We start from the raw sequence: 25604 nt of genomic DNA, 5'->3' as shown, positions 1-25604 counted from the left end.
AGGTTTTAAACAGCGGATCTGGAAGCTAATGCAACTTCGTAAAGGCGTCTTTCTGTGTGCTCGCGCAGAGACAGTGCATAAAGCAATTACAGCAGTGGGGTTTCAACTGTGACTCAGGAATTTCGGTGTTAAAAGAGTGAAAATTCCAGGTCACCCTTAGCCCTGGGCCCTGGGCCTGACTGCTAGTCCTCCTCACTCTGGGGCAAGTTGGCAGATACGGAATCCAGTCAAGGATTGTGGCTCTTGTGCAAACAGGGTTTTCTTCCAGGATGACTCTTGCACTTGTTTTGTGATCCTCCTTCTCCTTCTAGAAAGAACTACTTATTTTGGAGACAGTCTTATACATGTAGAATTCAGGCTCCCATGGAGCAGTGAGAGTCTGAAGTTAGGAAGCGGATCTCTTGATGACAGAATGGTGGAGATGAGGTTAGATGCCGCGTGAGGTCATCTCATGGTCACTGGCTGTCCTGTCTCTCATCTGGTTAGTGTCACTTGCTAGATGGAAGGTGACCGGTTTGATTTTTCTCTAGGACAGCTGGAGTTCATCCCCCAGGACAAGTTGAAGGGATTCAGTAGTAGCAAGTCACATCTAGAAAGTTTGGCAACAAGATCTTGCCATTGGGGTCCTGGTGATTGTGTGTGTGTGTGTGTGTGTGTGTGTGTGTGTGTGTGTGTGTGTGTGTGTGTGTGTGTGTGTGTGTGTGTGTGTGTGTGTGTGTGTGTGTGTGTGCTTTCTGGTTTTTATTTTTTTTAATGCTGCATTTTGTTTTGCTATCTGTTCCTCTGTCTGTCTGTGATTTCGTGTGGATGTATGCACTTGATTATGGGGTCCTGGTGATTGTGTGTGTGTGTGTGTGTGTGTGTGTGTGTGTGTGTGTGTGTGTGTGTGTGTGTGTGTGTGTGTGTGTGTGTGTGTGCGCTTTCTGGTTTTTATTTTTTTAATGCTGCATTTTGTTTTGCTATCTGTTCCTCTGTCTGTCTGTGATTTCGTGTGGATGTATGCACTTGATTATATTGTTCCCTGGATTACCTTGTATGTTACCCTGTTACCCCATTTACCCTAATGTGAACTCTGCACCCACAGCAGTTCTTCTAGGCTCAGCCTCATTCATACTTAGCTCCCAGGTGTTGGCAGCCGATCACTTTGTTTTGCACCTGGGTATTTGAGCCAAGTGGTCAGATTATGGCAGGTAACAGCCATTCCTCCTTACAGTTGTTTTTTCCCCCCAGCATTTAATGAATTTTTCTCCCAGGTCCTGCTCTATGTACAAATCTATGATTTAATAATGTGTGTGTGTGTGTGTGTGTGTGTGTGTGTACACACACATGCATGGGACAGTTCTGGGACTTGCACTTAGGGCTTTAGCTATTTTCGCTTAAGAGTGATGCTCTTGATTTGAGTTATAGCTTCATTTCTGGCTTTTTGGTAGTTAATTGGTGATAAGAGTTTCTTGGACTTTCCTGCCTAGGTGAGCTTCAAACCATAATCGTTAGATCTCAGCCTTCTGAGTAGTTAGGATTAAAGGTGTGAGCCAGTGATGAGAGACTTTAATGTTTGTGTCCTTAAAGAACAACTAAGCATTTGGTGTTATAAGTTAAGTGGCCCTCATCCAAAATGCTGAGGACTAGACTAGATTTTAGGTGTTTTTTTTTCTTTTTTCTTTTGTCAGTCGTGGGGCTTGAACTCTGGGCTTGGGCGCTGGCCCTCAGCTCTTCAGCTCAAGGTAAGTGCTCTACCGCTTGAGCCACAGCGCTACTTCCGTTTTCTAGTGGTTTATTGAAGATAAGAGTTTCAAGGACTTCCCTGCCCAGGCTGGCTTTGAACCGCTATCCTCAGATCTCAGCCTCCTGAATAGCTAGGATTATAGGCATGAGTCAGTGGCGCCCGACTGATTTTAGGCATTTTTGGATTTTGAAACCTTTGTATGGACTTGGTAAAATACCTTGGAGATGGGACCCAAAGCTAAAGACAAAACTGATTTTTTTTTTTAAATGTATGCCCCTTACTGCACATAGCCTGAAGGTACTGTTACACAGCATTTACATTTTTTTTTCTGGTGTGGAATTTTCCACTTGTGGCAACATGTTACTCACAAAGTTTCTGATTTTGGAATTTTGGGCTAGGGAAGCTTAACCTGTATTTGTAACTCTGCTTTTTAAGTGTGATCTGTGAAATACCTTTTTTTTTTTTTTTTTTAAGGTCTTTGGTGCACTCTTTTTTTCCCCTCTCTTACTTGGATAAAAACTGTTTTTGAAGGGCTTGGGTTTCTGTACGCAGCAAGTTGAGTTCTGTCTTTATCCTTCCTGTTTCTCTGGGAGTTGGTGACTGGGAGGAAGTGATGTCTTCACAGAGAAAAGAACACTGGAGTGGGAGCCTGGAGACGGCTCTGGACCTTGCTTTTCTACTCACCAGCTGTGTGACCTGTGTGACTCCTAGAACTCACTCTAATGTTTGAATTTTTCTTAACCTGTAAAATCTGAAGTGATTCCTGTTCTGCTTATTTGAAAGATCGTTGGAGGTCAAACGAGAAGGGAATATAAGAGAGTTGGAACTTGTCTAAAGTATAGCATAAATCCAAGGGACATTGTGATTTCTTCCTGGGGAAGTTGGTGCCAGGACTAACTGTGCTCTTTCTTGGTTAGTTCTTGATGCTACGTTGCAGTGATATTTCCCAGGAGCCCACAGGGTGGCAAGGGTATACCGAGGTTGGAGGAAGGGGCTACTGGTGGATGCAGGGTGGGGGTGGGAGGCATGGAGCACCAGTTACCACTGGACAGTCTACCTACAGATCAATACTGCAGACTAGGCTGACAGAAAGCAGGGTAGCCATTACAGAGTAATTCAGTGACTCATGAATCGTTTGTGCTAAGATCAAAGACAGCATGCTTCAGTTTAGTGATTGGTAAATATTGGCTTATTTTGTAGATTTACTAACAGTGTTAAACCTTATGTATAAAAGTTTTGGATATAGAATGATGTATGTAGTTTGGGCAGTACTGGGCTTTGAACTTGGGCCTCATGCTTGCTAGGCAGGTGCTTATACTGCTGAGCTATACTTCCAGTCCTTTTTTTTGCACTGATTATTTTAAGATAGGCTCTCATATTTGCCTGTGCCTGGACTATGACCGTTACAGCTGGGATGGCTGGTGAGTGGGACTTTTTCTATTGAGACATGGGAAGTATTTTTTGCCCCAGGCTGGCCTAGGACTACAGTCCTTCTGATATTAGCCTCCCAAGTTGCTAGGATTACAGGAGTGAGCCACTGTTGCCTGGTTCTGTGTGTGTGTGTGTGTGTGTGTGTGTGTGTGTGTGTGTGTTGTTGTTGTTGTTGTTGTTGTCGTTGGGGATTGAAGCCATGGCTTTAAGCATGCATTCTACCACGGAGCTGTATCCCAGTCAAAAAATGTATATTTTGCATTAGCTTATTAATCAGCAAGTATAGGTTTTTAACATTAACAGATACGGTTTTCCTCTCTGCCCCACCTCCCCCCCAAACAAACAAACCACAAAAAGATCAGGATGCAAACTTGGGTGCTTCATTTTTTACCTAGGAAAGATAGTAACCGTTTACAACTAGAAATGTGTCAGGTGCAGTGCCAGGGTGTGATATGGATTGTTTATCCCTCGATTCTTTTAACACTAGCAGCATGGCACTCGTGCTTCGTACCCTTTAAGGGTAGAGTAGCAGGAGTCAGCGGTTGTGATTTTTGAAGACAGCTTTAGAGATAGTTGGGGCTTCCAAAGAAAGAAAACCTGCATTTTTTTGATGGGGGTGGGGTGGGGAGAGAAAGTAAAAATGAAAGGCTTGACCTGCTCTGAACTTGTCAATTCAAGACAGTAACTGCTGGGCGCCGGTGGCTCATGCCTGTAATCTTAGCTACTCAGGAGGCTGAGATCTGAGGATCGTGGTTCAAAGCCAGCCCCGGCAGGAAAGTCCATGAGACTTTTATCTCCAGAAAACTGGAAGTGGTGCTATGACTCAAGTGGTAGAGCGCTAGCCTTGAGCTGAAGAGCTGAGGGACAGTGTTCAAGCCCAGAGTTCAAGCCCATGATCAACCAAAAAAAAAAAAAAAAAAAAAAGCAAAAAGACTGAGTAGCTTGGTTCTGGCCAGTGCTACTATTTGGGAAGATGGAAACAGTTTTCCTCTTGGCAGGAATGAGATTTGGCGTTCATGCCTTCACACTGGCTACCAGGCCGTAGCTTCTGGTTGAGCTACATCTCCAGTCCTTTTGCCCATCAGTTTTTTGTTGTTGTTGTTGTTTGTTTGTTTTGTTTTTGTGGGTCAGTCATGGGGGCTGAACTCTGGGCCTGAGCGCTGTTCCTCAGCTCTTCAGCTCAAGGCTAGTGCCCTACCACTTGAGCCACAGCACCACTTCTGGCTTATGTGGTGCTGAGGAATCGAACCCAGGGCCTCAGGCATGTGAGGCAAGCGCTCTACCACTGAGCCACCTTCCTAGCCCCCCATCAGTTATTTTTAAGACAGGAGTCTTGCTGCCTGCCAGGATATTGGGCATGGCAGGTGGTTGGTGAGTTGGTCTGTTAGATTTGGCATTGGCATGAAGTCTGTATGATACATTTTGTTGTTTGGTTCTTAGGTCTTAATCTGCAGCCGTTTTCCTCCTCACCCGCACCCTCCCGGGCCTCCACCCATGCCTCCTCCTGCACAGCCAGCCCACGGATTTTGAAGGACAGTGGGGGTGTAGCTCCGTGTGGGAGAGAGCACTGTTAGCGTGGCGTGAGATACCCAGGCCCTCATCCTTGCTCTGCCACTGACCAGCTGTCTGACCTTCGGCAAACCACCAACACCCTCTGGGGGTCATTATTCTTGTCTATCAAAGGAAGTAGTGAGACAGGACGGCCTTACACTCAAGCACACTCATTATTACCTCCCCAAAGAGATCAGAGAGATGGAATTACAGGCCCGGCTGCCTAACGCTCTTTCCTCACCCTTAGCAAGTGAGAAACTACTGGAACTAAGTCATCCTGGCCATTTTGGCCTGCTTCTTTTCTCACAGACACTGTAATAGTGAACTGAAAACAAGGTTAGTGTACTTTTTTTTTCTTGTCTTGCCAATGGCATAGTCATATTGATGGCTTGGTTATTATGATACACATTTTTACCTTCATCTTCAGCTCAAAAGTTTTCCTCTGCTTTCCTTTTCTCTTTCTTCTGGCCTCCACTTAAGTGGTGATGATGTATATATTCTTGTATGAAAACAACACCAAAGAATAACTGTATGCTGGCTGACTTTTTTTTTTTTTTTCCTTTTCTTTTCTCTTTAATCTGTCCAGCCTGGAAGCTCACTGAGGCCACGTGTGTATCTTAAAAGTTCTTGGCTTTCTTGAGCCATAGACTGAATGAAGCGTGTAATACAAGCTTGCTTACTAGCAAGCTAGTCACACTTGATTGTGTACATAGTCATCACTTACTCACTTAAAACTTTCCATTTTGTTGGAGAGCAGTTGTTTGCAGCAGTCATCACTTTGTGGCGATGTGGCTATGGCCTGGTTCTTCTCGGACCACCTCGGATGAAACAGAACTGCCAGTGGCAGTCTGGCCCGCCACTTGGCTAGTAGTGGTTTCTTTTGTAGAACTTGTCTTGTCAAATAGCTCCTGGCTGTTTTTCCCATAGTCCTTTGGTGACTGAAGCAATATTTGCTGGGCAAACATTTGGAGGGGATCTAACTGCTAAAACAGTAGCCATTCTACACCTTGTGAAGAGAAGATCCCCTGTGGTTCCAGCCCTGGACACAAGGATGCTGTAGTTGGGGTGGTGGAGATGATGGAGATGTGGTGAATCAGAATCTGTCACCTGCCTCTGGACAAAACCAGACTCGTTTGTCAGATGTGCTTGATCCTCTTTTCCATCTCCAGTGTGAGCGCTTGTTTCCCCTCAGCCTTCCTTGTTGCTCTTGAGGCCTTGGACTTAGCTGCATCAAGGCATTTGTACCAACTGGCTCTCTTCCTTACCTTCCTGGATCTCAGCTTCCTCTCCCTCTGGGAGAGAAGAAGATAAATCATCCCAGAGGCCTAAGTGGGGGCCAGAGCTCATGCATGTGGAGGACATAGCACAGAGCTTGGCATATAATAGATACTCAATAAATGGTAGGTACCTTCAGGATTATCTTTACAAGTGCTTAGGGCCATATCTATAATAAGTCCTTTGGGTCTGCCCTTTTCTTGTTTGTTGATGTTTTGAAAGGGACTCTTTAAGCTTGGGTTTGTGGGGCTGTTGGGATCCCGTTCCCAGTGCTTGGAAGACTGCTCCGTAATCCATAGAGAAGAGCTAAAGTGCCCTGTTGGTTCAAGAAGTCCTGCTGGTACCCGCTCAAGCCACCAGCTGCACAGCACAGGACATGTCCTTTCTTTGCCATCTTAGGGGAGTGCTTCCAATCTGCCAGTCAGTGTTGACTTAGTCCAGAGGGAGGCAAGACCTGGGGGGGTGGGTGGGGGGCAATCTTGGGTGTGTCAAGGAAGTTGAGGCTCATGGCTTGTGAGTTTTCCTTCTAATGGAATTTCCCATCACTTACTGCCCTGCTGATTTCTGATCAATGAAAATGAGATTGCATCACCTCCTCAGAGGCTCCACGTATGCCTGCTGCTTCCAGCTGTGTCAGTTCCGGTAAAATAATCTCATCAGGCGTGCGAGAGGGTAATAGGAAATAAAAATAAAAACCCACAATTAGCAAGAGGCCTTGCAGCTGAGTAACACTTTCCATCCCAGAGGCAGAAAGTCTGGGTAGCCAATTCTTGAGAGAATGGGGGTGAGGAAGGAAGGAAGGAAGGAAGGAAGGAAGGAAGGAAGGAAGGAAGGAAGGAAGGAAATTCCTGGTGATTTTCTTCTCCCTCTTTTTTTTCTTCTCTTGAGTTCTACCCTCCCTCCCGCAGTGTATGGATAGTTTGAAATTGTGTTGGGGTTCTGCTGCCCTGCTTCTGGAGTCAGAAGAGTTTCCACATGATGAGCAGCATCCATTGTAGCCTTTTGCTTCTGTATCCTGAGCCGTTTACAAATAGACAACAGATGAAATCCCTGCTTCTCCTGTTGATCTCTGTGGAGAGAGATTCCTCCCCCCTTCCCTTGCCCAATCTATGACAGCTCAAAAAAAAAAAATGCTAAGTTTGCTGGGTAGACTTCTCAGAGGTGGTTCATGTACATGTCCTAGAATTTGTTCAACACAAGCCCATTAAGAACCCTTCTGCATTCTTAACCATCATCCCTCTATGTGTTGAATCTGAGGCATTATATAACAGGGGGTTTAGTCACATTCAGGCTGGGCTAAGCCATCTCCCAGTGGTCTGCAGTGACTACATATCCACCAGCCCAGCACCTCCTGGTAAGACTTGGGGGAAGTTGTCCATTGCTTCTGGAATATTTTACTGCTTGTTTCTGTGGGCCCTGGAAAGTCACCAGGCCCAGCCTAAAGAGAAAACAAGGACAGAGAGACCAGGAGGGGAAGACAAAGGGCAAGTGAGGAGATGAGCAATCTTTTTTGCCACCTGACAAGAGCCAACAGGAACGAAACCATATCCTTTCTGGTCAGTTGGACAACATCAAAAGACAGAAGAGCTGCTTATGTGTAGGCCCGTTGGACAGTACTGGCATTTTTCCTCACAGGTACCTGCAAAACAGTGTGTCCTTCATTCTCATGGGAGAACCCTGGGCTGTCAAGACAGAGAGGGTTAATCCCAAACACCCTGAACTAGGGGACACCCTGGTAGATTGAAAGTGAGACCCTGGGGTAGATTAGAACTTCCAGGGCACTGACTAGGAGAGGTGAACCAAAGTTTTGGCTCCTTAGTGGACTTCAGCACCATAGCGCCTCAGGACAACCGGTGTGTTTGCCACATCAGGTGTTGCAAATAATGGAACTAGATTTTTAAACTGTGAGCACAGCTGATTAATAGAAGGATAGCAGGAAGGTTCTGGAATAGGGACAGCAGTACCCTAGGTCAGTAAAGTGAATCCCAATAGTCTTGGAAGGCACTCAGCTGCTTCTGCCAGCACCTGCCCAACCGCAGTGACAGGCAGCTGGTAGGAGTCTGTATTGATAGGAGGGATGCTGTGTATATTGTAGGCACTCAATAAATATTTCTTGTGTGAGTTGAATGAAAATCATTATAGAGCAGCCAGTGAGCTTCTGGGTATACATTATGCACAGTAGCTGAAAACCAAAATCAGTGGGGCTGGAACCCCAGTCATCTGAATGATCATGGCCAAAGAAATTGGCTCCCTTAATCACTGAGGTTTGAAAGTTTTTTTTTTTTTTTTCTCCCCTAGTCTCATGGCTTCATGTTGGAATCTTTTGGAGCCATAGAGACAGTTTCCAAAACTTGCTCTGAGTCCTTCCAAGATTAAAATGGCTGGTGGACTGGGTGCTGGTAGCTCCCCCCTGTAATCCTAGCTACTCAGGAGGCTAAGATCTGAGGGTTATGGTTCGAAGCCAGCCTGGGTAAGAAAGTCTGTGTGATTCTTATCTCCAATTAAACACCAGAAAACTAGAAGTGGTGCTGTGGCTCAAAGTGGTAGAGCACTACTAGCCTTGAGCAAAAAGACCTCAAGGACAGTGCGCAGGCCCTACAGTTCAAGCCCTGTAACTGACCAAAAGAAAAAAACAAAAAACAACAAACCAGCTGGGAGAATATCCTGGTGGGATGAGCAGAAGTCTAGAGGTGGTGAAAGGATGGTGGGAATGTCAGGAAAGAGTGGATGTTCTTTATGTCAACATGCAATTTTCATGTTGTATGCTTGCATAAATATATTTCTCTTCTCTCATCCTGGACACTTAGCACAGGGTCTTGATCTACATTGATCACATTTTATGACTTGAACTGGCAATTTCCCCTTTGGGATCAGACCTAACCAGGGTGTTCAGGAAGCCATTAAGGAAAAATATGAAACCACACTTATTCCCAAACTCAATTGTTTGGTCTTAGCAGTGCTCGGATGAGAGACTTTCAAGCATAATTAATCCAAATACTATTTAATGTGGCTTTGGTGATTCTTCATAAGCAGCTGTGGGCCCAAAAGCAGCATTTGGAAGAATACCCTTACTGCCATCTTTGGAGGCTTGGTGAGGGTGTAATAGTTCTTTGGGTGGCTTCCAGAAGGTAAATAAGTGAGCCCTAGGGTCTTTAAGAAGAAATTATCCTTTTTAAAAAATTGTTTTATCACCAAGTTGGCTAATAGTAACTATACCTCAGAATGTATTTCCTGATGGAATGTAACAGTGTAAATAATGGGCTTTGTAATTATGTCCTGGGATGAAGAAGGGGGAAGAGAACAGGACTCAGGATTGAGTTTTATTACCTGCCTGCTGCATACCCTTATCCCTTCTAGTTGGGTTTAAGTTTTATAATTTGGAGGTCAGTCCGCTTTGCAGTTCTCAGGCCCTGGTGGTGGTGGTTCTCGCTCCTGTTACTTAACCAGATAGAAATAGAACCAGGAACCGGTAGCTCATGCCTGTCATCCTAAACGCACTTAGGCCTGAGATCTGGGGCATCCCAGTTCCAAGCTAGACCAGGCAGCAAAGTGTGACTCGAGCTGTCATTAATAAAATGCCCAACCAGAGGAGTGGGTGGCTCAAGTGGTAGAGTGCCAGCTGTGAACAAGAAAGCCAAGCAAGAGTATGTGAGGTACTGTATTCAAGACCCCCCTCCCCAAAAAAGGTGGAAATAACTCCTTAGGTCTCTAGGATTTGAGAACAAAATTTAAATAGCCTTCTTATGCTCTTTAGGTTTGAACTCCAGGCCTGAGGTTGCTAGGCAAGCTGGAACCCCAGTCATTTCAAAGATAGGACCTCATTGTTTTTCCTCAGACCATGATTTTCCTAACTTCTGTCTCCTGCGTAGCTAGATTCTGGGTGTATACAACCTTATTCAGCTTTTTGAGATGGACTTTCTGGGGGACCATGACCCAGCCAAGTCTTCTCCTGCTGTGTAGCTGGGATGACAGGCATATGCCAGTGTGCCTGGCTAAAATACACCTCTTGCATCTTCATTTAGTAAAAATGAGTCATTTGGGAGCAAATTGGATGATGGGGGTCGCTGTCTGTGCTGTGTGCCAGGAACAGGAAGTCAGGGGAGCTCGGGAAAAACAACCCAAAGGAGCATGTGAAGGCAGCCAGTGCAGTACACCCGTCCTGGACCACGGTGAGGACATGGTGTGTCGTTCTGCATTTGTAGTGACTGCCACCCTCCACCCCCCCCTTTTTTTTTGTGCCTTGGCCATTGCTCTACCTTCCAGCATCCAAGCCTGCTTCATTTAGGGACCTCTTATGCCATTGCCATGCTCAGGACCACGTGAAGAATTTGCTGTGCCTGTGCTGGCCCGAGACGCTATGTGTGCGTGTGTGCATGCATGTGTGTGTGTGTGTGTGTGTGACACTTAGAAAGGCAACTCTTGTTTTGCCTTGGTACCAGCAGTTCTGGAACCTGTTCAAGGCTGTACTGCTGATGGTGAGCCCACTGCGTGGCATTCTCGCTGCTGGCAGGAATTTCAGCCCCCTTTTCAGCTTTTCTAGGGGTGACTGCTCAGTGAGGGAAAATTCCTTTCATGCAGGGCCACCTCTTGTTGCACCCTTCCCTGCGATCCTCCATCACCAGTTGGCCAAGCTATTGTTGAGGACATGTTTTCTGTCTCCAGGAGAGTTGGATGGGGTTCCCGGGTGTTGGAAAGAGCTGCCCCGGGAGCAGAAGAAAGCTGCTGCGGTAATGTGTTGTCATTTGTACTTAATGTAGATCAGATCTGTATCTAGAAAATCTCGACGTTTGTTGCCTGCTTCTAAGCTGCGTGCCCGAAACTGCAAATGCAAACAAAGATTCTGCCCAAGTTCAGTTTTCCTGCGTCTGTGCAGTTCTCAAGTACAACAGTTACTCTTGCTATTTAGTCCAACACTCTGCTAATTAAGAAAACCACCCAAGAAGAGTTCAGGAACCCGTGTAGACTCCTCTGTCTGTTGTGATAGTGAACATGGCTTGGAGAGCACTTTCCAAGAGGCAGAAAGCCCAGTATGCTGCTTTCATACAGTCAGTGTTTCCCACCAGTCCCCACACTAGTTGTATTCAGGAGGAGTTTGATTGGCCTTCTGCATTGCTGTTGTATTGACTAGCTGTTTCAAGATGACAGGCGACAGGCCATCTCCATAGAGTGACTTTGGAATCTAACACCAGAAACCACAGAAGAGTGAAATACTCCAGTGGAGTACTCACAGTTTGGATTATTGGGTCTTTAGTGATGAATTATATATCCATGATGTTGAAATCAGCCCACTCCTGCTGACATCTACGAGGATTCCTAGAAAGACAAGGTTCTAGCTGTTGTCCCCCCCCCCCAAATCCTCTGAGCTCAGCACCGTGCCAGCACATAAACAGAGATACGAGCTGGTTTTTACCCTCAAGCAACTTATAGTCAACCTGTAGTGCTAAAAACCACAGAGATGAAACAGGAGAGACGATTTCAGTGCCAAGACAGTTGATGGCCACTGCAGGAGTGCAGGGAAGAGAGCTTCGTGGGCTGCTGCAGATACCGAAGCCCCGCGAAACCCCAGCTTGAGCTTCCAGAATGACCTCTGAGGTTTGGTTTGAATGAATGCTGAGGAAGGAAAAGGACACTCAAAGGGCCTGGGGCTGCAGGCACAGAGATGAAAACTGTGAGAGCCAGGAAATGATGGGGAAGACACCCTGTGCGTTGGAAGAAGCCAGCCACTACATTGGTCCCAGTTGAGTCATGGTTTTTACTTGATGGTTTCAGCCATCTGAGATCTGAAAACATGACACCGAAAAAAAATTACAGGAATAAACAACTTACAGGTTTTAAAGTGTATCCCATGCTAAGTAGCACGATAAGGTCTCACACCATCCCATCTGCCCTTCCAGTCTGGGACATGAATTATTCCTACGTAGCCGCGCTGTCTGCACCACCCACTTGCTGGATGCCACCTAGCCTTCTCAGTTATGTGACTGATCGTTCAGGTATCGCAGCGGTGTTCAGGGAACCTTATGTTGCTTCATAATGACCATAAAGAGCAAGAGTAGGGATGTTGGCAGTTTGCATATGCCAAAGAGGAGCTGCAGAGTGCTTCCTTTAAACACAAAGGTAAAGTGTTTCCTCCTGTGGTGTTTTGTTTTGTTTTCAATACTTGGATTTGAACACAGGGCTTTACACATGGTAGGAAAGCGCTCTACTTTTGAACCATGCCCATAGCCCTGTTTTGCACTGGTTTTTATGAGATGAGGTCTTGCTTATTATTATGATTATTATTTACCCAGCTTGCACTTAGACTGTAGATCTACTTATTTTAGGCTGGAGTGACAAGTGCACACCACTATGCCCAGATTCTTCCATTGAGATGGAGTCTTGTGAACTTTTCTTTCTTGAGGGGCTTTGGAGGGCTGCCCTGAAGCCACAGCCCTTCCAATTTCAGTCTCCCGTGTAGCTGGGATGATTACAGGTATGAGTGACTGGCTCCTGGCTGAAAAGGTAAACATTCCTAAGGAAAGAAAAATAAATACCTGTATTTTTAGGTGGCTATGATCTGTGGCTGAGAAGAGATTTTCTTCCCATGAAATTGTGAAGAAGGAAAAGGAGATTCTTGTTAGTTTGTATGTCACACCTCACACTGCAAAAGTATTGTCACAGTGTGCAATAAGTGTTTCATTAACACTAGAAAAGCACTGAATTATAGGATGTGCCAGGCACCAGTGGCTCATGTCTGTATTCCGAGCTACTCAGGAGGCTGAGATCTCAGGAATTGCGATTAGAAGCTAGCCGGGGCAGGAAAAGTCTGTGAGACTCTCATCTCCAAAGTGGTAGAGCACTAGCCTTGAGCAAAAAACGAGCTTAGGGGTAGCTCCCAGGCCCAGAGTTCAAGCCCTAGGACTGGCAAAAAAAAAAAAAAAAAAGCCAGGCCCCTGGTGGCTCAGGCCTGTAATAATCTAGCTTCTCAGGAGGCCAAGATATGAGGGTCATGGTTCAAAGCCAGCAGGGACAGGAACATTTGTGACTTTTATCTCCAATTAACTACCAGAAACCTGAAGTGGAACTGTGGCTCAAAGTTGTAGCCTTGAGTGAAAAAGCTCATGGACAATGCTCAGGCTCTGAGTTCAAGCCCCGCCGTGATGGACAGAATAAAAGATTTAAAAAATTAAAAATAAAAAGATAAACTATAGGATGTGGTATATCCTCAATTTTAGGCACCCACTAGGGGGAGAGGTCTTGGAACTAATCCTCATGGGGTAGTGGGGAACTCCTATGGTATAAAAGTAGATCTTACTTGATCATGTTTGAATATCTTGACAGTGGGTTTGGGGTAGGGAAGATGAGCATGACACCAGACAGTTTAAACCCATCTTCCCTTTCTGTGCCCAGCAATGGATGCAAAGAATGAATTGTTCCTTCCAGAGACACTTGGACTCTCAGTGAGGGGCAGTTTTTTTGGACATGTCTTGAGTAATAGAGAGCTAGTGACTTACAGACATCTTGTGGTCTGCCGAAAGTAGGAGGCGCATATTCAAGTGATAAGTCCGGAATGGAAATTTTTGTTTTGGGAGTCCACTCATAATTTCAGTAATTGAAACCACAGAAGTAGTTAAGGTAGCTGATGTGCAGAGATAAGAGCTGATTGCTGAGGAGGGGAAAGTAAGATGATGCTTAACTACTATAGGAGAACGGAGGGATTTCTGCGGGTTGCAACGAGAGTGAGTTTGATAAGTAAGTGCGGAAGTGAACCCTGAAGAGTGCTATGAACGAGAACGGGAAGAGGGCGGGCAATGTGTGGATTACAGAGGGAAGAGAGCCAAAGGAGGGAAGGAAGGGAGAAGAAGGTTCAGAGAGTAAGTGTATGTAGGGGAGATTGAAAAAGATGGACCAGAAGAGGAGAAGCTAGTGACCATGAAGTGGGAGGGTCTGGGTCAGCCTGGAGAGAGGATGGAGTCTTGGAGATAGAGGGTCTTCTAGCCCACCTGAAGCAGGGGCCTGGCTCTTACCAGCGGGTATTTGCCTGCTCCAGTATTTGGGGTGGACGCTTTAGTTGCACAATAAAGGGAAAAAACTGTCAGCTTTCTGGAATCACCTTGAGGGGGAGGAACTGGCCAGACAGACAAACTGCTGTTGAGGAAGTGAAACAGTGGCCAGCACCTGCTGTTGGAAAGAATTGAGACTGTAGTGAAGGACTGAGATAGTTGTCTGAGCTTCAGTGTGCATATGCGGGACTCTCTGTAGCCCAGTAGCTTATGGGACTATGGTCTCTGGCAGTAAATCGGGTGGGAGCAATGGCCAGGAAGATCCTAGAAAGCTCTCTGATTATCAATCATTAAGGATAGCACATAGAAATGACAGTCCGGTCACAAAGAGCCACAGCTAGGTTCTTTCTTTTTAGGAAAAAAAGAAAAAGTATTAAAATGAGATGCCATTTTTTTTTTTTTAACCTGCCAGATTGGCTCTTTTTTCTTCTTCTCTGTTTTAAAGAAAGCGGTACCCTCTGCTGATGAGGCTGCAGGGAAATTGGTGCCCATGTACCGCTGGGAGCTGGAAGAACTTTTGTGGAACACAGGTTGGCACATGTAAGAGTCTTAATTGTTCCCTAGCTTTTGAGCCAGCAGTTCTCTTTCCAGAAATGTATCGTAAGGAAATAGAGACTGAACGCAGCGCATGAGAGTTGTGTTTCAGGGTACTGAGGGAAGCCTTCCCAGGTTGAGGAAATCGTTCTACATCTTGTACCTCATCTATAAAATGGGCTCCTACAAGGATCAAATGTAACCGTATTCTAAAAGAGTGTTTAAAACCATGCCTGGTCCTGTTAGGTGGGCAGTAATGGAGCTGCTACTTATTTTGACTATTTTGTTTATCTGTGTGTTCGGAGATCCATGGGCATTTATCGCAGCATTAACAGCAAAATACCAAGAATTGTTTTTAAGTGTCTGATTTGGTAAAGGATGCAGGATCTGTGCAGGTATTAGTTGTAACCTTACAGAGAATATTTGACGTCATGGGAAAGACTGCATGCGAAGTTAAGTGGACAGTTCAGGCCATACGTGATACAAGGCATCCAGGATTGCTAAGGAAAATCTGTACCTGTAGGTGCAGAGGAAAAACAGCTTGAGAAACCACCTGTCTAGCCTCAGGTCTATAATTTTCTAGCTGGTTTAGAAGCACTGTTGTTTTTATTTTAGCTTTAGAGACTCATTGTGTACATCTAGACTTTATATATACATATGTTCATATACATACATATATATATATATATATATATATATAATGAGCTCATACTACTTTAATCAGGAGAAGTTATTTAAAATAAATTTAACATCATGAGCTGCCAGATTGAGTCCGTAATGGGCCAGATGGCTTGTTTTTACATCGTCTCCTCGCCTGTGCTCCACAGTCCAATAGCAAGAAGGGAGAGGAAATTGGGGGAACCCGAAAAAGCTGTAGGTATTGGCAAAGCAGCTACAGTACCTTAAGTACTATTTGTAACTGGAGTGGGGAAAGTGTTCTGTTGAGCTGGTGGGGGATGCACAGGGAAGGATGGCTGAAAGATTGGGGTGTGTGAGCTATGCACCTGCAGAATTGAAGAACCAGCCATCAATACAGTGAGGAGTTGAAGCTACAGTGCTTGCTGTGACACGGGACTTCTTCAGATCTGGGAAGGGTCAGTGCCCTGTGGTTGGTTAAATCCAGGACTGGAGCACCATTAGGGCGACTGTTGGACAGAGGATGTTGTAGAGAAGCCTTCATGTGACTCTGGGTAGAGACTTGAATAAGTTCCTAAGTGTAAGCAAACAAGTTCTGGGTAGCTGACAGGATTTCCCCAAATCTGTATTCACAGTACTACAGAGGGTAAGAAATAGTTACATTGTCTTGCCTTTTTTTTTTTTTTAATCTACATACATTGTAAAAACAGCAAGAACTTAAAAAAAAAATCCCCAACTATCAGCTCATGTGTTCCCACAGCATGCCCAGGCTGGGGTTGTGAGACCTACCAGTTCTGCCTCTGATCTCGTGACCAGTTCCCCTCCAGCCGCCGCCAGCCCCCCTCAGTCCCTGGCTGTAACCAGAGCACTGTGATGGCTGGGTTCCCTGCCCAGTGGACTGAGCTAGCAGTTTTCACTTCTAGGCTAATTTATGGTCACACTGGAAATGGCACCAATGTAGGGTCTGGATGATTCTTGGGGCCTTCCGGGCATGAGGGACCTGTCCCAGCATGTGTGTTCTCTGACCTGCCTATGGTGACAGAAGAATCTTCCTTAAGGTTGTTGGGAAATTGCTACCAAGTAGATGGAATCTCACCTATTTATGGTTTAACCCTCACAAACTTACATGCGGCAGCAGACAAACACTGTTACTGTATAAAGTTCAGAATGCAATTAGATATGGCTCTTCAGTAGATTCTGAGCTAAACAGATGCGGGTATTATTTTTTGCCCCTTGAAAGAAGTTTCTATTTATCTTAGAATCTGTTTGCCTGTGGGATTTTTTTAAAACTTTTTTTGGGGGGTGGGGCGGGGAGGTGAGGTTGTTGAGGGAATACTTAATGCATTGGTGGTGTTTTTCTCTCTACTCTCTTCCAGTCTGATTTGGCCATGCTCCTGTGCCTTGGGCTGCCCTCCTCCTTTTATTTAGAATCAGTTTTCACTTCATTGGGGGAAATCTTTCTGAAGTTGGAACCATGAATGTTTTGAATGGTGTATTGAAATTCTGCCCAAGTCAAGAATGGCCATTTATTCAACCTTGCCAACCAAAGAGCTCTACCTGGAATTTTCCCAGTTTTGTATTCTTGCCTTGATGCCTCCCTGTCCAGCCTCACAGCCCGCCCCCTTCCACGAGGCTGTGCCGAGAGTGAATCTCCCGTGCTGATGAGGATGCGTACATCAGAGCAAGGTCATGGTGCACGTGTATTCTTGAAGGTGCACTATCTAGAGTCTTATTCTGGACAGTTCCCTTTGGCTTTTGACATGATCTCATTTGTTCAGAAAAGTTGTAAAAATAGAACAAAGAATCCTCGTCATCCAGACTCCCCAGACATTATATTACCTCATATTAATTTCCCTCACGCATAATATATATATCTATCTTACACACATGTCCACATCCCTTCATGTAAGCACACCACACTGATTAAAATAAAACTGACATGCAGATGGTGTTCGTCTACAGATCTTATTTTTCCAGTTGTCTCAGTTATGTTCCTTATAAGAAAAAAAAAATCTGTTAATTGTTACATTCAGTTGTCAGATCTCCTCTCCCTTCATCCCAAACAGTCTTTGTATCTGTCTCTAGGTCTCCTGACACTGACATTTCTGAAAAGAGCAGGACATTTTGTAGATTTTCCTCAACTGGGATTTATCTGCTCTTCCCTCTTGATTACATTCAGGTTTTGCATTTTTGGCAGGCATGGGCGCGGGAAGGGGTGCTGTGTTCTCAGTGTATCCTGTCAGGAGGCACACGGTGTCTTGTTTGTCTCTCTGCTGGTGATGTGAACTTTGATCACTTGATTAAGGTGGTGTCTGCCAGGTTTCTCCACTGTAGAGTTATTGTTTTTCCTTCTGTAATTAATCAGTGTCTGTGGGGAGATTCTTCGAGGCTGTAAAAACTTGCATCCATTAGTTTCAGTGTCATTGATTCTTTCCTGAATGGATTGTTATTACCGTGATGGGTACCAAAGAGTGATTTCCTAACTCCGTACTTTTTTCTACATTTATTTGTTGGGTTTCTACCCTAAGGAAGAACTCGCTTTTCTTGTTTATTTTGTTTTTCATTATAGAAATACGGACTTGTAAGTTCTTATTTTGTGCACGGGACTGCAGTCCTCTGCTCTCATTTAATTTTCTTGTTGAAATTATCCTAGGTATGGTGGGTAGAAGCCTGTCAAGCCTCTTTTGTCACTGGGCTATGGGTAGGGACTCACCTCTCTTCCTTCTCTATCATTTGAGAAATCCTCCTCATTCCATCCGTGCAAGGTACACCAAGCTCTGCTCCAGTCCAAGAACTGACCATTTTTTTCAAAGGATCTCTGGTTCCAGTGGGCATCTTAAACTATTAGAAAAACAAGAACAGAAACAGACCAACAACCCAACTCCCTCCTGGAAAAATCCACAAAGGATGCATTTAGGGATCATTTTTCTTTTTTAAAGTATCTCAATCTCTCCCATGACCTTAGTTTTCTCCATTGTTTATTACATGTTGGCCGTAGAGGACACAGGTGAACGACATATGGAGCCTGATCTCATGGCAACAGGTAACCAACTATCGCAGTATAATGACCTCAGGGTTTCAGGCTGTGGCCATGTTCAAAAGTTTTTTTCTGTCTTTATCTTTTTCCCTCCCTCCCTCCCTCCTTCCCTCCCCCCTCCCTCCCCTTCCCTCTCCCTCTGTGCAAAAAGTTAAAAAAGGTTAAAGTTGGTAAAAGAACCAGATTGATCACTGGGGAATGCAAAGAATCTCCACCTTCTAAAGGCCGCCTGATGGAATTTCCTGGCCACAGCAAAACCATCTGCTTCACTATTTGCAAGAGCAGGGAGTGCGGTATTTTACAGTAGAAACATTCCATCTGGGAGCTTTGGTAATCTTGAGAAAGATTTTCATTTATTTTCAACTGCACTCTTAATTCCACATAAACTCCTCTCATTTCTCTCACTTCCACCCTGAAGCTAGGTAGAAGGCTCGTACCTAATCTTCTTTGTAGTGGCAGGCAGGGCTTCTTAGGGTTGAGGCTGGTTGCCTTGCTTGACCATGGGACTTCTCTCTTTTCTGTGCTCTTGAGCTGTTCTTGTCATCTCTGAACATCCATGAGGAATGTTCCACTTTGTCGGTATCCCTCCTCCTGGATTGCCTGGAGTGGCTTATGCCATTCTTCATGTGCAGATAAGGGAAAACCAGAGTGCTACAAACCCACTGAGTGAGTTCCAAGAGTACAGAGTGCTGCTGTTGCCAAAGGTCACTTGATATACCTGGCCGCCATTTTGCTTTGGGCTTCTGCTTAATTTGTGTCAAGTTAAAACCTTAGTTGTGTGTGTATTTGCATGAACGGCTACTAATCCACACTACTTTTCTTCTTTATTGATTTAGCTAATATCCTGAATTTAACTACCAGGCTTCATATTTGTCTTGGTAAAATTTTGTCTTGTTACTTTGGGGTCTTTGGTTTCAGTGGCCAAGGTCTTCTTTATTTTTATGTTTTTTGGTCTTAATTTCACTATGTCGCCTATTAATCACTCCTTGTAACTTTAGGTTTTCTGTGTATGCTTGGTCTGATACCTCAAGTTGTTGATTTAAGAGAACAGAACAAACACAAGACAATGGCCTATGGCTTATCACTGGAAGGCAACCTCAACTGATTTGATGCTTTAAGTGCCAGCATCAGCTGTCGCTGTAAAATCATCCAGGCTTCATTTTGTAAAAGAACTTTCCCTATCCTTAAGTAAAGAAATGATACATTTTGGGATACCTTATGGGAATGAAGTATTCCTTACTTCATTGTATTTCTCAGGTCTCAGGGAGCCTCAGTGAGACTAGTCTACATGAGGCTAATTTTCAATTTATTTGACATGACTTTTCATAGTGGATACACCACTAATAGTTCCTCAGGATTACCTTTCTCTTGTAAAGCAATTTCCTAACAATAGCTAATCTTTTCTAAACCTAGGAAGAACTTGAATATATAATCTATAGCACTTTTTAAAAAAAATTTCTTTTGCTAGTCCTGGGGCTTGAACTTGGTCCAGGTGCTGTCCAGAAGCTTCTTTTGCTCAAGACTAGTACTCGACCACTTGAGCCGCAGCCCCACTTCTGTACAGCACATTTTTAAAAAGTTTAGTGCCATTAATTTATCCAAAATAGTATACTCAGACATTTGATTCATTCTTCTGGCTTTATTATTTCTAGATTTTGTTTGTTTTTGGTGGAACTTCAGTTTGAACTCAGGATCTTGTGCTAGGCAGGCATTCTACTGCTTAGCTGTGCCTCCCAGTCTTTTTTCCCACCCTGGTCCTAGGGTGTGAACTCAGGGCTTGAGCAATGTCCTTGAGCTTCCTTTGCTCAAGACTAGTGTTCTACCCCTTGATCCATAGCTCCACTCCTGGGTTTTTGTAATTAACTAGAGACAGTCTCATGGACTTCCTTGCCTTGGCTGGCTTTGCACCATGATCCTTAGACCTTAGTCTTCTGAGTGACTAGGATTACAGGTGTGAGCCATTGTTACTTGTTTGTTCATGGTCTCTGTCCTATAAGAATTTAAGCTGGAATCTAATGGTCATTGTATTCCCTAACATTTGACACACAGCAGGTTCACTATAAATAGTGAATTAATAAGTGAATACATTTTCTGACTTCTGGTTTCTAGAATGTGCCTGTCCCCACTCCTCCAACCCCCCTGGGGGGACGGGGAACAACTCCAAATAGTACATGGGGCCAGTTTTCTAGCACTTAGCTACAAATTTCCTTATGTCTCCTTCCAGCTATCAGAAGATAACCCAAGTGAAAAAGACTTCAGACTCCATGTTTGGATGTCTGGCTTTGTCATATAGATAGTACAGGTTTGGACACCCTCAGTTTTCCTGTCTTTAAAATGGGGATAAAACAGTACCAACTCTTAGAGTGATGCCAGCATCAGGGTGATCTAGTACCCACAAGCGTTAGCACAGGGCCTAACCTAGTTAAGTGATAGCTTCTGTATGAGGCTTTAACTTTTAAAAAAATCTGGTGCAAAGAAGGAAATGACATCATCACCTATGACTTCATTCCTATTGTAAAACTTTTGATGTAAACGTTTAGTGTTTTTACAAGCATACCTGTCCCTGCTTCATTCATTTAACATCTGATGGTTTCCCCAGGTCTGTACATAGTTTCTTTAAAGAAATTTCTTTTTCAAAAAAAAATAACAACATATGGGACTTTCTGCACTCTTCTTTATTTAGCGTTTGTCTTTCCCCCAATTATTTCCATCTCCTCTCCCCCCGCCCCCCCCCCAGTCTCCTGTTATGATAGTTTTATGCATCCATGCATCTTTTGCGGGTAGTTTCTTTAGGATAAATTCCTAGACAGGAAGAATTGCTGAGTCAAAAGGACGTTGCATCCTGGCGGCTCGTGCTGGGAGATGCCTGGGCACCTGTGGGAGGGGGGTGGCTTGTTGCTTCTCCCTAGAGCAGGGCCAGGAGCCCCCAGAGACGCTGGCATCTGCCTGCTGGCTGACGTCTCTGTGATGCCCTGTGGGTTATTCACAGAAGCAACAGTTTCTCACTGTCTCTATTCTCTTTGTTTTTTTTTTTTTTTCTTTCCTTCCCCTTTGTTTCCCTTCTTGGTTTTCTGCCAAACAGCCCCTTGTGAAAGGACCGCCTAATTAACCCTGTGCTAATTAACAATTTAAAATTACACAGTGCGACTGTTCATGTTTAATTCCCTGGGAGCGGAGCTTCAGCAGCAGCCCCCTCCCTTTCATAGCCATCCACCCTCCCACCCCAGCCTCCTGGTAACTGTTGCTTTTTACCCAGTGCCCTCCCTCCCTCCCTCCCTCCCTCCTCTCTCTCTCTCTCTCTCTCTCTCTCTCTCTCTCTCTCTCTCTCTCTCTCTCTCTCTCTCTCTCTCTCTCCCTCTCTCTCTCTCCCCCTCTCTCTCTCTCTCCCTCTCTCAGGGAAAACCACAGAACTGTCTTTGTATGTCTTTTTACTTTCAAGAAGGAGACGGATGCTTTGGTTGAACAACACTGTGGAGTTTTCCCTTTCTAAGCAATCTTTGAAAGGTAGAACTTGCTGTTTGCAGAGATGCAGTGGGGTTTATAGGAGAGGATTTTGTAACTGGGGGGGGGCGTTGAGCATAGGTCAGGGGTTCTTTTTAGGTGGTGCTTGGGTTTGAACTCTGAGCCTGGCACTTGCTAGGCAAGTACTCTATTATTTTTGAGACAGAGACTTATTTCCTGTCTGGATCAGTGCCTGGACCGCGAGCCTGTTTTTCAGTCTCACTCTATAGTGAAAAATAGGTCCTAAGCCAGTGCACCCAACTTCTTTCATTGCAAAGGCGTCTGACAAACTTTTCTGCCTAGGCTGGCCTTGAATCACCACCCGCTGGACCTCAGCCTGTCAAGAAGCTAGGGTTATAGGTGTGGGTTATCAGGACCTGCCTTTGGGAGCTTCTTAATGAAGATTTGAAATTTTTCTGTACACGATTACATCACAAATGGCAGATTTAAATTCAAAACAAATGCTTATGTAAGAGTGCTAGCCATTGGAGAGATGTGCTTTATTAAAAATCAAACTTGCAAATTGGGTGTCAGTGGCTCCCGCCTGTAATCCTAGCTGATTTGAGGATCACGGTTTGAAGCCAGGAGGCGGATCTGAGGATCATGGTTTGAAGCCAGCCTGTGTAAGAGAGGCCAAGAGTCTCATATCTCTAATTAAGCAACAAAAGGCTGAAAGTGGAGCTGTGGCTCAAGTGGTAGTGTGCTAGACTTGAGCTAACAGCTAAGGCACAACACTCAGGCCCTGAGTTCAAACCCCAGTAACAAACAGCATACACATACACACATACACGCATGCACACACACATATATATCTAACTTACTAAAGTTGAGTGTCTTCTGGAGTGGGGTCTTGAGTGACACACTTGGATGTTTAAAGGGGACTTGAAGTAACCGTGGAAGAAGCCAGCTATAGCCCAGGCTAAGGGTTTCTGTGTGAGCCAGCTCTGGAATGTGTGAGGGCTGGGTTGGGGCATCATGCTGGGGCTGGGGGGTGGGGGGCTGAAGAGAGGCGGGTGAGTGCTGTTGGCTGGCGGGGCTGCCCATGGAAGCGCGGGGACCTGCTTGGTTCCCAGGCTGCCCTCTGTAACTGAGGATCATTGATTTTACGGGAAACCATGTTTACAGACAGAGTGCTGATCGACCTGCGGAGTTGACTTCTGCCTCCTTAAGTAAGAACTACCTTTTTCTTATTGACTGGCTGATAAACAGACGACCGGCTGGGTGGGAGAGTGGTAGATGCCCCGAGGTCCGTGAGCTGCCAGACAGGCAGGATGATGAGATTGCTTCATGTCAGTGCTCTTGATTCCCCCAGTCCATTCCCATTCCTGCACCTCTAGGGAACCAGTACAAGTGTGTGTATGTGGGGGGCGGGGGAGAGCCTAAGACCACCCTTTCCTGGTTATCTGGCAATGTGGGTACCATGCCCAGAGAAGCTGGCAATCTGCGACATTGGTATACACTGGTGTGTTTTGAATTTCCTGGGGGCGATGTGAAAATGCAATACTGATTGTGTGTGTGTGTGTGTGTGTGTGTGTGTGTGTGTGTGTGTGTGTGTGTGTGTGTGTGTGTGTGTGTGTGTGTGTGTGTGTGTGTGTGTGTGTGTGTGTGTGTGTGTGTGTGTGTGTGTGTGTGTGTGTGTGTGTGTGTGTGTGTGTGTGTGTGTAAAAACCATCCCAGCTTACTCTGAGCAAGGCGGTCATCTGTCTTCTTGACACAGCTAGCTTGCGTAGGAAGGAAGCCCAGAAATGGGATCCTCTTTCCTACAGGCATCTTCATGGACTGCCACTCTCTGTCTCTGTGAATGGCTGGCTGGTCCCTGGCCTGCCACCACAGATAGCCACCTGTCTTTCCAAAGTAGTTACTGTATGATGATCTCTCCATACTTTCTGCTTGGGAGTAGAAAGCAATATGAGTGAGTTGTTTGTTTGTTGGTTTGTTTTTAAAGTCCCAACCCCTTTTCAGGATAGTTGTGGCAGAGGAGGAGGAGAAGGAGGAGGAGGAGGAACGCACAGCAAGCAAAGCCCACCAATTAATTGGTAAACGCTTGCAGGTTTCTCTGGCCCGGCCCGGGCTGGAGAGGAAGATTGGCTTTTGCTGTCGATAAACAAGTCCCTGGTGCAGCATCAAAGCTGTTCTCCTTTATCAATCGTGGCCTCCCCTTCCCGCATGTTCCTGTAACTTACCAAGCATTTATGACATTGATTTTACAATCGGGCTGTTAACCCTCCCGCCCCTTCAGGCTTGCCAACCTTTTTGGCCTGAGCTGTCAATCAGATGTCACCCAGCCAATCAGGAGCATCCCAAAGAAAAGCCACCCTACCTTCTCTCTCACCTGTGTCTCATGGAAGCTTCCGTGGGGCAGTCCCATTGTAGTTGCTATGGGGTGTGGTTTAGTGTAGTCATCCCACTTTGAAATGAACGTGTCTTTTTCTAAGGCACTGGGAACGTTGTTGTCACAGAGGTTATAAATTGAAAGATGAGTATATGCACATTCGTGTTTGAAACAAATCATGATGCATTCTTCCAAAAAGTTATTTCTCCTGAGGCTTCTGGTGAGCCTGCTTTCTCCATTTTTTCCCGAGGGGGAGCTGTTGGCTCACTGTGCAGTCAAGAATCAAGAAATTGGAGAGGAAAAAAAAATTGAATGAGAAGAAGATGGGGGGCTACAGAGGATAGAGAGAGACCAGGGCAGCTTAAACTTCCCGGTGCTGTGAATGAGTCAGGCGGTGTGTTCTCCAGGAAGGAAGCACCGAGAGAGGCTGGCCGGGCATCTGTGGGTAACAGATCAGGGCCCCGCCACGTCCTGTAGGAGCAGTGCTGAGATAGAATCTGTGCTCCCGCAGTGATGCCGACACAGGAGCCAGGCAATCAGTGATCTGTTGCTGCCCTCCCCAGGGATGGGAGGTCTCAGAGGGCAAGTTCAGCTCAGTGGCTTTTTGGAGTCAGAAGCGGAAAAGCCCCAGGGCTGAAGGACAGCTGCTTGGGTAGCAACTAATAACGAAAAGGCAGACATGGAACTGGGGCTTGCTGAGTCCAGCTGCTGACTCAACTTTGTGCTAAGATCCTTAATAGGAAAAAAAAAACAAAACCCAAACCCTCTACCTGCCATGCATCTAACGAGGGCTCTCTCTAGACAGGATGAGGTAGTAGACTGAGTTGGTGGGAGAGTTGGAAGATTGAAGAGTCTGGCTGGTTCTTACTGGAAATATCAAGTTCATTCTTTGTACCTAGTGTCAGTCTATAGAGCTCTTTTTTCTCTTGGTTGGTGCTGAGAATTTGGGTGGGAGTGTGCTGTCTTGTCTTTTACTTGGTAGAGAGCACCCTCAGTATTGCTTCTTGGAAAATGGGACTGAGCCTTCTGAGATGGAGAGGGGAGGAGGGATGCAGCCACAGGCTTTCTTGAGGGATTTTCTTGCCATACAGATGTGGGTATGCTTGCTCTTCATGCCTAGTAGTTCTCAGAGGCCTGTAACTAGACCTATGACCAGGAGGGGCCAAAGCAGCCATTTCCTTCCTACACTGAGCATCCTCGAAGACCCCACCCCTTCTCCCTCCCACCCCACCCCCGTGTCCCCCCTGCAGCAGAAAGCGCGGGCAGCCCGAGATGTCAACGCCTCCTGTCTGTAGGTGGTAGGGCCTTAGTTCTGCGACCACCTTTTGTGCTCTCCTCCATCGTGGCTGACTGCTTAGCCCTGGCCCAAAGCTAGGCTGGTAAAGGATGGGAATTGGAATGTCCAGTGGCACGGAGTCGAGGAGACGTGCCCCTTGCTTCTGCTTGGACCCGGCCGGCCATCGTGATGCACCAGGCAGTGTCCCCAGCTTGCCCCGCGCCTCGTGGCCTCTTGTATTGTGGGTGTGGACAGAAGCCTCTTAG

The 25604-nt window shown here is 45.6% G+C and overlaps 1 protein-coding gene across 5 annotated transcripts in view; it reads left to right on the top strand.

The window, feature by feature from the left end:
- LOC138815348 (zinc finger homeobox protein 3-like) overlaps positions 1-25604 on the top strand; it is a 243070-nt gene that overhangs the window by 62732 nt on the left and 154734 nt on the right. The window lies entirely within an intron of this gene.

The sequence above is a fragment of the Dipodomys merriami genome, unplaced genomic scaffold, assembly GCF_024711535.1.
Source record: "Dipodomys merriami isolate MVZ:Mamm:240054 unplaced genomic scaffold, mDipMer1.0.p SCAF_64, whole genome shotgun sequence".
Lineage (NCBI taxonomy): Eukaryota > Metazoa > Chordata > Mammalia > Rodentia > Heteromyidae > Dipodomys > Dipodomys merriami.
Note: the sequence above shows the minus strand (reverse complement) of the source record. Positions and strands in the feature narration are given on the sequence as shown.